Consider the following 8,231-nt stretch of genomic DNA (forward strand, 5'->3'; position numbering starts at 1 on the left):
TCCCTTTGAAACTGGATGGAACTTTGTGACTGTCTCAAACAGTAGAGCTGAAGGGATGATATGTTATTTCCAAAGGTAGGTCATAGAAATGCCATGCACATTTGCTTCTCTCCTTTAGACCCTTGCTGTTGGAATCCAACCACTGTGCTGTGGGGAAACTCAAACAATCTGTAGAAATGTCCACAGGGAGAGGAAGCACGGGCCCCAGCTCACAGTGGGAGCCAATCTCCCAGGCGATAGCCAGTGCTAACTAGCCATGTGAGTGAACCATCCTGGAAGTCAATCTTCCAGCCCCTAGTTGAGTCTACCAAGCCAATGCCACGTGGATCAGAGATGAGCTGCCCCTGCTGAGCTCTGCTCAAATTGCAGCTTTGTGAGGAAGATAAATGATTGTGATTGTTTTAAGCCACTAAGTTTTAGGATAATCTGCTATGCAGCAGTATGTAACGGGAACATCCAGCACAGTATCTGTGACACCACAGGCATTTGACAAGCATTTGTAAACTGATTGAAGATGCTAGTTTCCTTATACAGCTACTTTCTGGGCACATTAGTACACGTGTCTTTCTTTAAACAAATCTTGAACTCATCTGACTCAAGATTTGTGTTCAAGCTGTTCCTTCTGCTATGAATTGCCTCCCTACTTTCCTTATACATTTACCTGCTCAAGTCTTATGCTTCTGAAAAAATGCTGTTGAAACTTCCTTTCCTCCCTTCCTTGCATCCTTTTAATAACTATGTTGTGAATGTCTACTATAAGCCCAGGATACCATATGGAGCAATATAGACAAAATCCCCATCTTCTTGGAGTTTTACATTTCAATGGGGATCCAGTCAACAAATAAATATGTCATTAAAAACTATAGAGTGTATTAGCACCTTAAAGGAATTAAACAGTGTGCAGTAATAGAAAAAAACGGGGTGGGTGGGAGGGGCAGGAGGAATGGGGTCCTATTTTAAATGAAGTGTCTTGGGAAGATCTCTTTAAGGAGGTGATATGTGAGATCTGAACAATAAGGAGGAACAAGTCTGGAAGAAAAGACCATGGCAACCTGGGCAGAGAAAACAGCAAGTGCAAAGCCATGAGATGAGATAAAAAATGTTTTCTGTTGGATAAAATAAAGGAAGCATTTAGGGCTGCAGGATAATGAGTGGAGAGAAGACATTGACTAGATGAAGTGGGAATAATAAACAAACACCAGATCATGTATACGTAGAGTCACGAAAGGAATTTAGATTTAATTCTAAATACAAATGATATTTACTGGAGGACTTTAAAGTGGGGGAGTGCCACAGTTGGATTTGCATTTTAAGCTTACCCTTGCTGTTGTGCAGAGAATGGATTTTAGGTTGGCAGAAAGGGTGCAGGGAGATCAGTAGGGAAACCAAACTGAACATGAGATGGTGGCACTTTGGGTTAAGGTGGTAGCAGTAGATAGATAGATAAAAATGATGTATTGGGATAAAATTCGTGGCTATAACTTATAGGACTTGTTGGGGACTCAAGGAAAAGGAAAGGAATAGAGGATTTCTGGCTTTGGTAAAGGGTTTGTACTTTATTGTAAAGCAGTAAGGAGCCATGGGTGGATTAGCAGGGCAGTGCATGCTCCACTTTCTTTCTTCAAGAAGCCTCTCTAGATGCCTCCTGATAGAATTAATCTCTCTCTCTTCTGGGTATTTATTCATAGTTTTGATTCTCACAGGGAATGTAGCATAAAGTATGGATTAAAAGCATAAGGAATTTTGGGGGCTGAATTGATATGAGTTGATCTGGGTTCCACCACTACTTTATGTGAGGTGTAAGACTTGGAGAAGCCCATTCATCTCTGTGGCCTCAACTTCTCCAAATGTGGGTAGCATCTATGTTACAGGCTTGTTGGGTTCATTAAATGAAACTCTGGAGGAGAAAGATATACTTCAGAAAGGATAGGGAGAAGACCTAGCTTTACATTAACTTTAAATTCGCTTAATAACTAACTCTAACATTTATGGAGCACCTACCCTGTGCCTGATACTAGGTGTTTTACTCTTCGTAACAGCCTTGTGATTTAGCTACTTTTGTCATCCTCCTTTACAAACAGGCACAAAGAGCTTAAAAATGTACCCAAGGTCCTGCTGTAACACTTAACTTGTATAGATTTGTCTTTCTATATCCCTATTTCTCCCCATTTCTCTCAGATAACAGGGAGTGTGTGTGTCTTGTTCACAACTTTCTTCCTCATTTCTGACACATGGCAGAAAGTAACTTCACGTATGCTGAGTGAGTGAACTTTCAGGCATTGACTCACATGTCAAAGTTGACAAGACAGAGGTCAGAGTTATGGAGTCTTGACAAGACAAAGGTCAGAGTTATGGGGTACTGGCTTTACTTGAGTGGGTCCACCCAGCTGAGCTGGGGAGAGTCCTGAGCCAGACTAGCTTTGAAAGCTGGTCAGATCCATGATGAGGTCAGATCCTCACGTGGTCAGATCAGATCCCCCCTGCTGCCTCATCTGTAGTACAATGATAATGTGCCTAATTTACTTATGCTGTTTGGTTTCAGAAGTGTAGCAATGGCACAATACAACCTTTATTAACAAGACTACTGAGAGAATGGCGTATTCCGACTACTCAGGCAGAGATGAAAGCTCCTTTGTTTAAACCCTTTTGGAAAATCTCTATAAGATGTAGTGGCCACTGTTTCGCCTTGGGAAGGACTGTGCAGTGAATATGATTTGTGTCTTGAAGTTGAAAAGCTGCTGATCCTCCTGTCTTACAGTGGTCTCCGTGCTTTATTCTAAATATGATTATTTCAGAGAGGAGAAGGTGGGAGGAGTTTGGGCTAAACATATTCTTAGATGAGGCACTACCTTGAGATGCTCATTTTAAAATAACATTATGATATGGGCTTATGTTCCTTCAGAATTGACACTGTCCCTTAAAAAAATAGAGTGATGGGAAAAGGGAAAATTAATGAAAGATTCTGCTCCAAGTCTTTAAGTCTTCCTGTAAATATCAGCTTAATTTCTCCCATAAGAAGACTGTAAAATGATGTTTACTTATCAGAACTGGGCTTGCTGTGTGTGGTTTGGTATATGTAACATTTTCCCCCTGGTCTGTAGAGTACAAAAGAAGACAAAGGGGGGTAGTCACAGATGAGGGAAGAGTCGAGAAGGGACTGTTTTATATCCTTTAAAGGGAGTCTTGAGGGGATTTACCAGGACAGCAAAGTGCCCTGCGATAGAAGGGGACATGATGTGATTTTAGCAGGCACTGAGAAGGTCCTTCTGCCAAAAATAGACCCACCTGCCTGTGAATGTGTGGCATTCCTTTGACTGGGGACAATGCCAGAGAGGCCAGCTGTTCCCTCAAATACTCCTCCCACAGTCTGGCTGAGACCTGAAATTCCAGCCTTGAACTTAAGGCTAAATTTTCCTCCACAATCTACCCTAAAGCATGTGCTTCTCACTTCCTCCCCTTCCTTCTCACTCTAAAACAAAGGTGTTACCAGCTATTTACACCGAAGTATGAATTATATAGATTTGTGCAAAGAACAGAAATTATGGAAGCGGGAGAATCCTTGGTTCCCTCCTCCCCACTTAACTCTGTGACTTTTGGTCAAGTCCTTAACTACTTATGCAGTAGTTTCTTTTTCTATAAAATAAGACTAAGCCAGACCAACTGGACTCTTCGGAGGGCAAAATAAGACAAATGTAGAGAACCAATTAGCAAAAAGCTAGAAACAACCCAAATGTCTATCGAAGGGAGGCTAGTTAAATAAACTTTGGAGCATCCACACAATGCCATATTATGTAGCTGTGAAAAGGAATCAGGAAGACCTCTACGTCGTAATACAGAGTGACGGCTGAGACATATTGTTAAGTAACAAAAACAAAATGCATCACAGTGTTTGCACAATGCTATAGTTTAGATAAGAAAGGAGGAGACATAGTAAATACATACTTATTTATAATTTCAGTAGCTGGATAAACCAAAAATTAATTAAAAAATGGGATGGAGGGAAAAAGGAATTAGAGGATATGGAGGGGACATAGACTTCTCTATGAAATTTATTTTGTTTTTTTGACTTCAGAATCATGTAAATATTTTACATAATTAAAAACAAAGTTAAATCAAAGAGAAAAGCAAACAAAACACAGCAAGCCCTAAAACTTTAAAATAAACTGGAAAGAAGTGAACTTAACTTTGTATCAATTCTGTGGCATAACCATCTCAAGAATTATTTCAACTGATTTTAAAAGACATATTTCGATTTTACGTTCCTAGGGAGATATATCCTAAGGACAAAAAAAACCCATAAAGATCTCTTACATAAATGAACTTTTCTACGAAACAGATACAGACTCACAGACATAGAGAACAGACTTGTGGTTGTCAAGGGGGAGGGGAGGTGAGGGAGGGATGGATTGGGAGTTTGGGGTTAGTAGATGAAAACTATTATATAGAGAATGGATAAACAACAAGGTCCTACTGTATAGCACAGGGAACTATATTCAATACCTTGTGATAACCATAATGGAAAAGAATATGGAAGAATGTATATGTATATATAACTGATCACTTTGCTGTACAGTAGAAATTAACACAACATTGTAAAGCAACTATACTTCAATAAAATAAATTTTAAAAAAGATCTTTTAGATTGAATTCTTTCAGCTAGTTGTTAGTGGTAATATTCACATTATTATTTTAAATACCATTATATAGACAGCAAGATAAAGCAACTAAGAAATTAAGTTAATACACTTAGGAGATAAGGTTTTCAGAGTAAAAAAAGACAAACAAAATAAAAGAATTGAAGTAAAAATTCTGTAATCTTTGATTTGAATTAGAAATATCAGTATTTATGATTTATTTTTCTCTTTCTAAAAACTACAAATTTCCTAGTCCTGTCCACTGAAAAGGCCTAGAAGCATGACCAACTCAGTTTAAATGATCACTCTGGGTACCCAGAATGTAAAATCTAAGTACCACTTCCATCTTAAAGGGAACAGGGCTCCTTAGAAAAATGCCTAATTTTACTTCTGGGGAAGAAAGTGAGATGAATTAGGGGCATATTATTATGCCCCAGAGCAAGATTATATGAGACAACTTGAAGGATTTCCCACTGGCCAAATTTGGGAAGAATGTAAAAACAAATAATGATTACAACACTTTGAAACACATCAAGTATGTAAAATCAACAAGTTAGTTTGGAGGTTGTGTGGGCACCAGTTCACTATTCTGAAAATAGACAAATAGACAGTAAGAAAGAAGCATCTACACCGCCTCTTTTGTTTCAGGTAATTCAACAATTGTTGAGAGAACATTCTTTATTGGATAATTCTAGCTAATAAATGAAGGAGGAATGATAGGATTAAAAAATCTCCATTCTTGGTGGAAATCATTCTGCAACATACAAATGTATCAATTCAACAGGCATCCACCTTAAACTTACAGAATGTTATATGTCAATTAAATCTCTATAAAGCTGGAAATAAAAAAAGCCCTCCATTCTGATGACTCCATCCCAGTCATCAATGTCTGCCAAAACCATTAAGCGAAGACCTATGAGAAACTTTACGATGGAAGTGGCCATGTGATGCTCAAAACAAAACAAATAGCAAGCAGTTTTACTACTACAACAGACAAGGTTGTAGCACAGAAATGGCTGTCTCTACTGTAAACACAGACGTGAGCTGCCCAATCATCGTGGGTGGTGGTAGGGAACAGTTGCAGGCTGTGGTCTCAGTTTGGCAGCGGGTAGGACCCACGTTTCTCCACCTCCCACTCTTCTGATTCTTTCCGTCAGCGGAACCGGATGGAGAACCACCTATCGGAGGAGAGGGGCAGGTGCCTGCGCTGAATTCAGAGCCCTCAGTGGCTGGTGTTATCTCCTCTCACTTTGCCACGTCTTGCCCTGGAGGAGGAAAGAGTCTTGGTCTTGGACCCTGCATTTCTTTTTCCTTGTTTTTTACAGTCTTTATTGAATTTGTTGCAATATTGCTTCTGTTTTATGTTTCGGTTTTTTGGCTGGGAGGCGTGTGGGATCTTAGCTCCGCGGACCGGGGATCCAACCCATAACCCCTGCTTCTAACATGCTGTCCTCGGGAGTATCAGGTGAGTTGATGGAATTCAAGTGTTTAGCACATCCAATGCCTGGAGAGCTTTCCCAAGGCCGGAGACAACTTGTGGATCTCTTCATTCAGAGAGAATAGGAGCCAGGGGTTGTGTCCTTGCTTTTACATAGGCTTTATTTGCATACTAGTTTCTCTCTCAGAGGGACGATTGTGATTGGTCAATTAGAGCAGAACGCTGACTAAGAGAATTCAGCCCAAATCAGTGAAACAGCAGTTACCGATTTTGATCTTTTGGATAAATCACTTTTTCTCTTTTTACACTGGCTGTTTTTCTTCTTCAAACGGGCCTTATTTTATTTCGTTCCAGCTTTACTTTTGAAAATGTCTCCCTTCTCCTCTTGTAACATCGTCCTTGGTTCCACTCAAAGGGAGCAAACTTAAGTCTTGTTAAGTCTATACATGTCAAAATGTTACTTAGGTAACATTTCACCCAATGTATCCTTGAGTTACCTAAAATCATTACTTACCTAATATTAAATCAGATGCATGAGCTACTGCAAGGCCATATTTGCTACAGTACTTTCTTTATACCTCCAGTATCACTTGAATAGTCAAAGGCCTGTGATACAGCAATGGAAGAACACTTTGACAGCATTCTGACAGGAGATATTGTTCTATTGTTCTTTGGAATCCTCACATACTGAATACCCAGGGGCATTTTTTTCCAAATGGGCTATCAGATGGGGAACAATGGAGAAAAATGAAAATTGAAGCCTATTGAAAGACTGTTTCATGTGACTCACCTTCCACGCTTTACTTTCCCAAGTGTGGACCCGGCTCTACCTTAAAAAAAAAAAAAATCAGTCCCAGCCTGGACTACGCAGTTATTTGCCAACTGCTGTCATCTAATGGTGATATGTAGTAATGCAGGATGAAGTAAAGACCTGGGGTGATTTTCTGTTCCCTGGAATATGGGTAGACTTAAGACTTACTGATTATATGATGTCATTTTAAGGGTGATAGGAAAGCTGCAAACTCCCTAAACACCATTTGTACCTACTGATTGGTGCCAGGTAGATCAACATTGGGCTTTGATTTTCTAGCTCTGCATTTTGAACCCATTATCTTTGGGAAGAATAACCCTGTGTCAATGGGATGCTAACATATCCCCTAGGGGCTCATATCAGCTGAAGACAGTAAGTTTCCTTCATGGCAGGTGCTAGAGTAGGATCAATACCCACCAATTCCTGAGGAAACAACCTCAACAGTCCCACATGTCACCAATATATTTTTCCTCTCTCTACTTTGGACAAATAATGTCACCTGCTATATCAGTAAACAAAGGATGTCATGACCATGAAGACATCAGCCCCTGAAGCTGCCCTGACTGCACTACATGGGCACCTACTATGTGCTAAGGACTTTGTGTATACCACCTCTAATCCTGAAAACAATTTTTATTCCACTTTAGTATGAAGACTCCAAAAACTCCGATTAAATGCATTGACTACAAACACAGTGTGTTATGTTGCATAGCTGTTATTTAACTTAGTTATGTTTATTTTACTAAAGAAGCCTGTCAGTTTCCTGCATTTAATGTTATTAATTGGGGGAAGGGGATCCAATTGCTCCCCCCACCCAACTTACCCAATTTTTTTCTTTTATTGAAGTCTAGTTCATTTACAATGTTGTGTTAGCTTAAGGTGTATAGCAAAGTGATTCAGTTTCACATATGTATATATATATATATATTATTTTTCAGATTCTAAAAATATGGAACACTTCATGAATGTGCGTGTCATCTTTGCTCAGGGGCCATGCTAATCTTCTCTGTACTGTTCCAATTTCAGTACATGTGCTGCCGAAGCGAGCCTCCAACATATGTTCTTTCAATTAAACCTATCCCTTCTAAAAGAAACTCAAATACTACTTCCTCTCAGCTTAATGCTGATGTCTGGGTAGATCAGATATTTTCTTCAGATGATACTCTATGTCTTTTGTGGGGATCTTGCCCACTTTCCATGGGGAAAAAAGTGAAAACTTGGCTCCTGTTTGAGTCCAGAGTGGGATAAGTACCTTAGTTTAGACTAGTATAAGACATAAATTAATATATTACATATATTATCTTGCCATAACCAAAGATTTCCAGTTTTCTCCTGGCTGAAATTCTTT

At 39.4% G+C, this 8,231-nt stretch overlaps 1 non-coding gene across 1 annotated transcript; it reads right to left on the bottom strand.

Moving 5' to 3' along the window:
- Positions 1 to 7,826: 7,826 nt before the first annotated feature.
- LOC132598055 (U6 spliceosomal RNA) lies at positions 7,827 to 7,931 on the bottom strand. Its single transcript, XR_009565664.1, has one exon. It is a non-coding gene; the product is annotated as a U6 spliceosomal RNA (small nuclear RNA).
- Positions 7,932 to 8,231: the final 300 nt, after the last annotated feature.

Source organism: Globicephala melas, chromosome 10 (assembly GCF_963455315.2).
Source record: "Globicephala melas chromosome 10, mGloMel1.2, whole genome shotgun sequence".
Taxonomy (NCBI): domain Eukaryota; kingdom Metazoa; phylum Chordata; class Mammalia; order Artiodactyla; family Delphinidae; genus Globicephala; species Globicephala melas.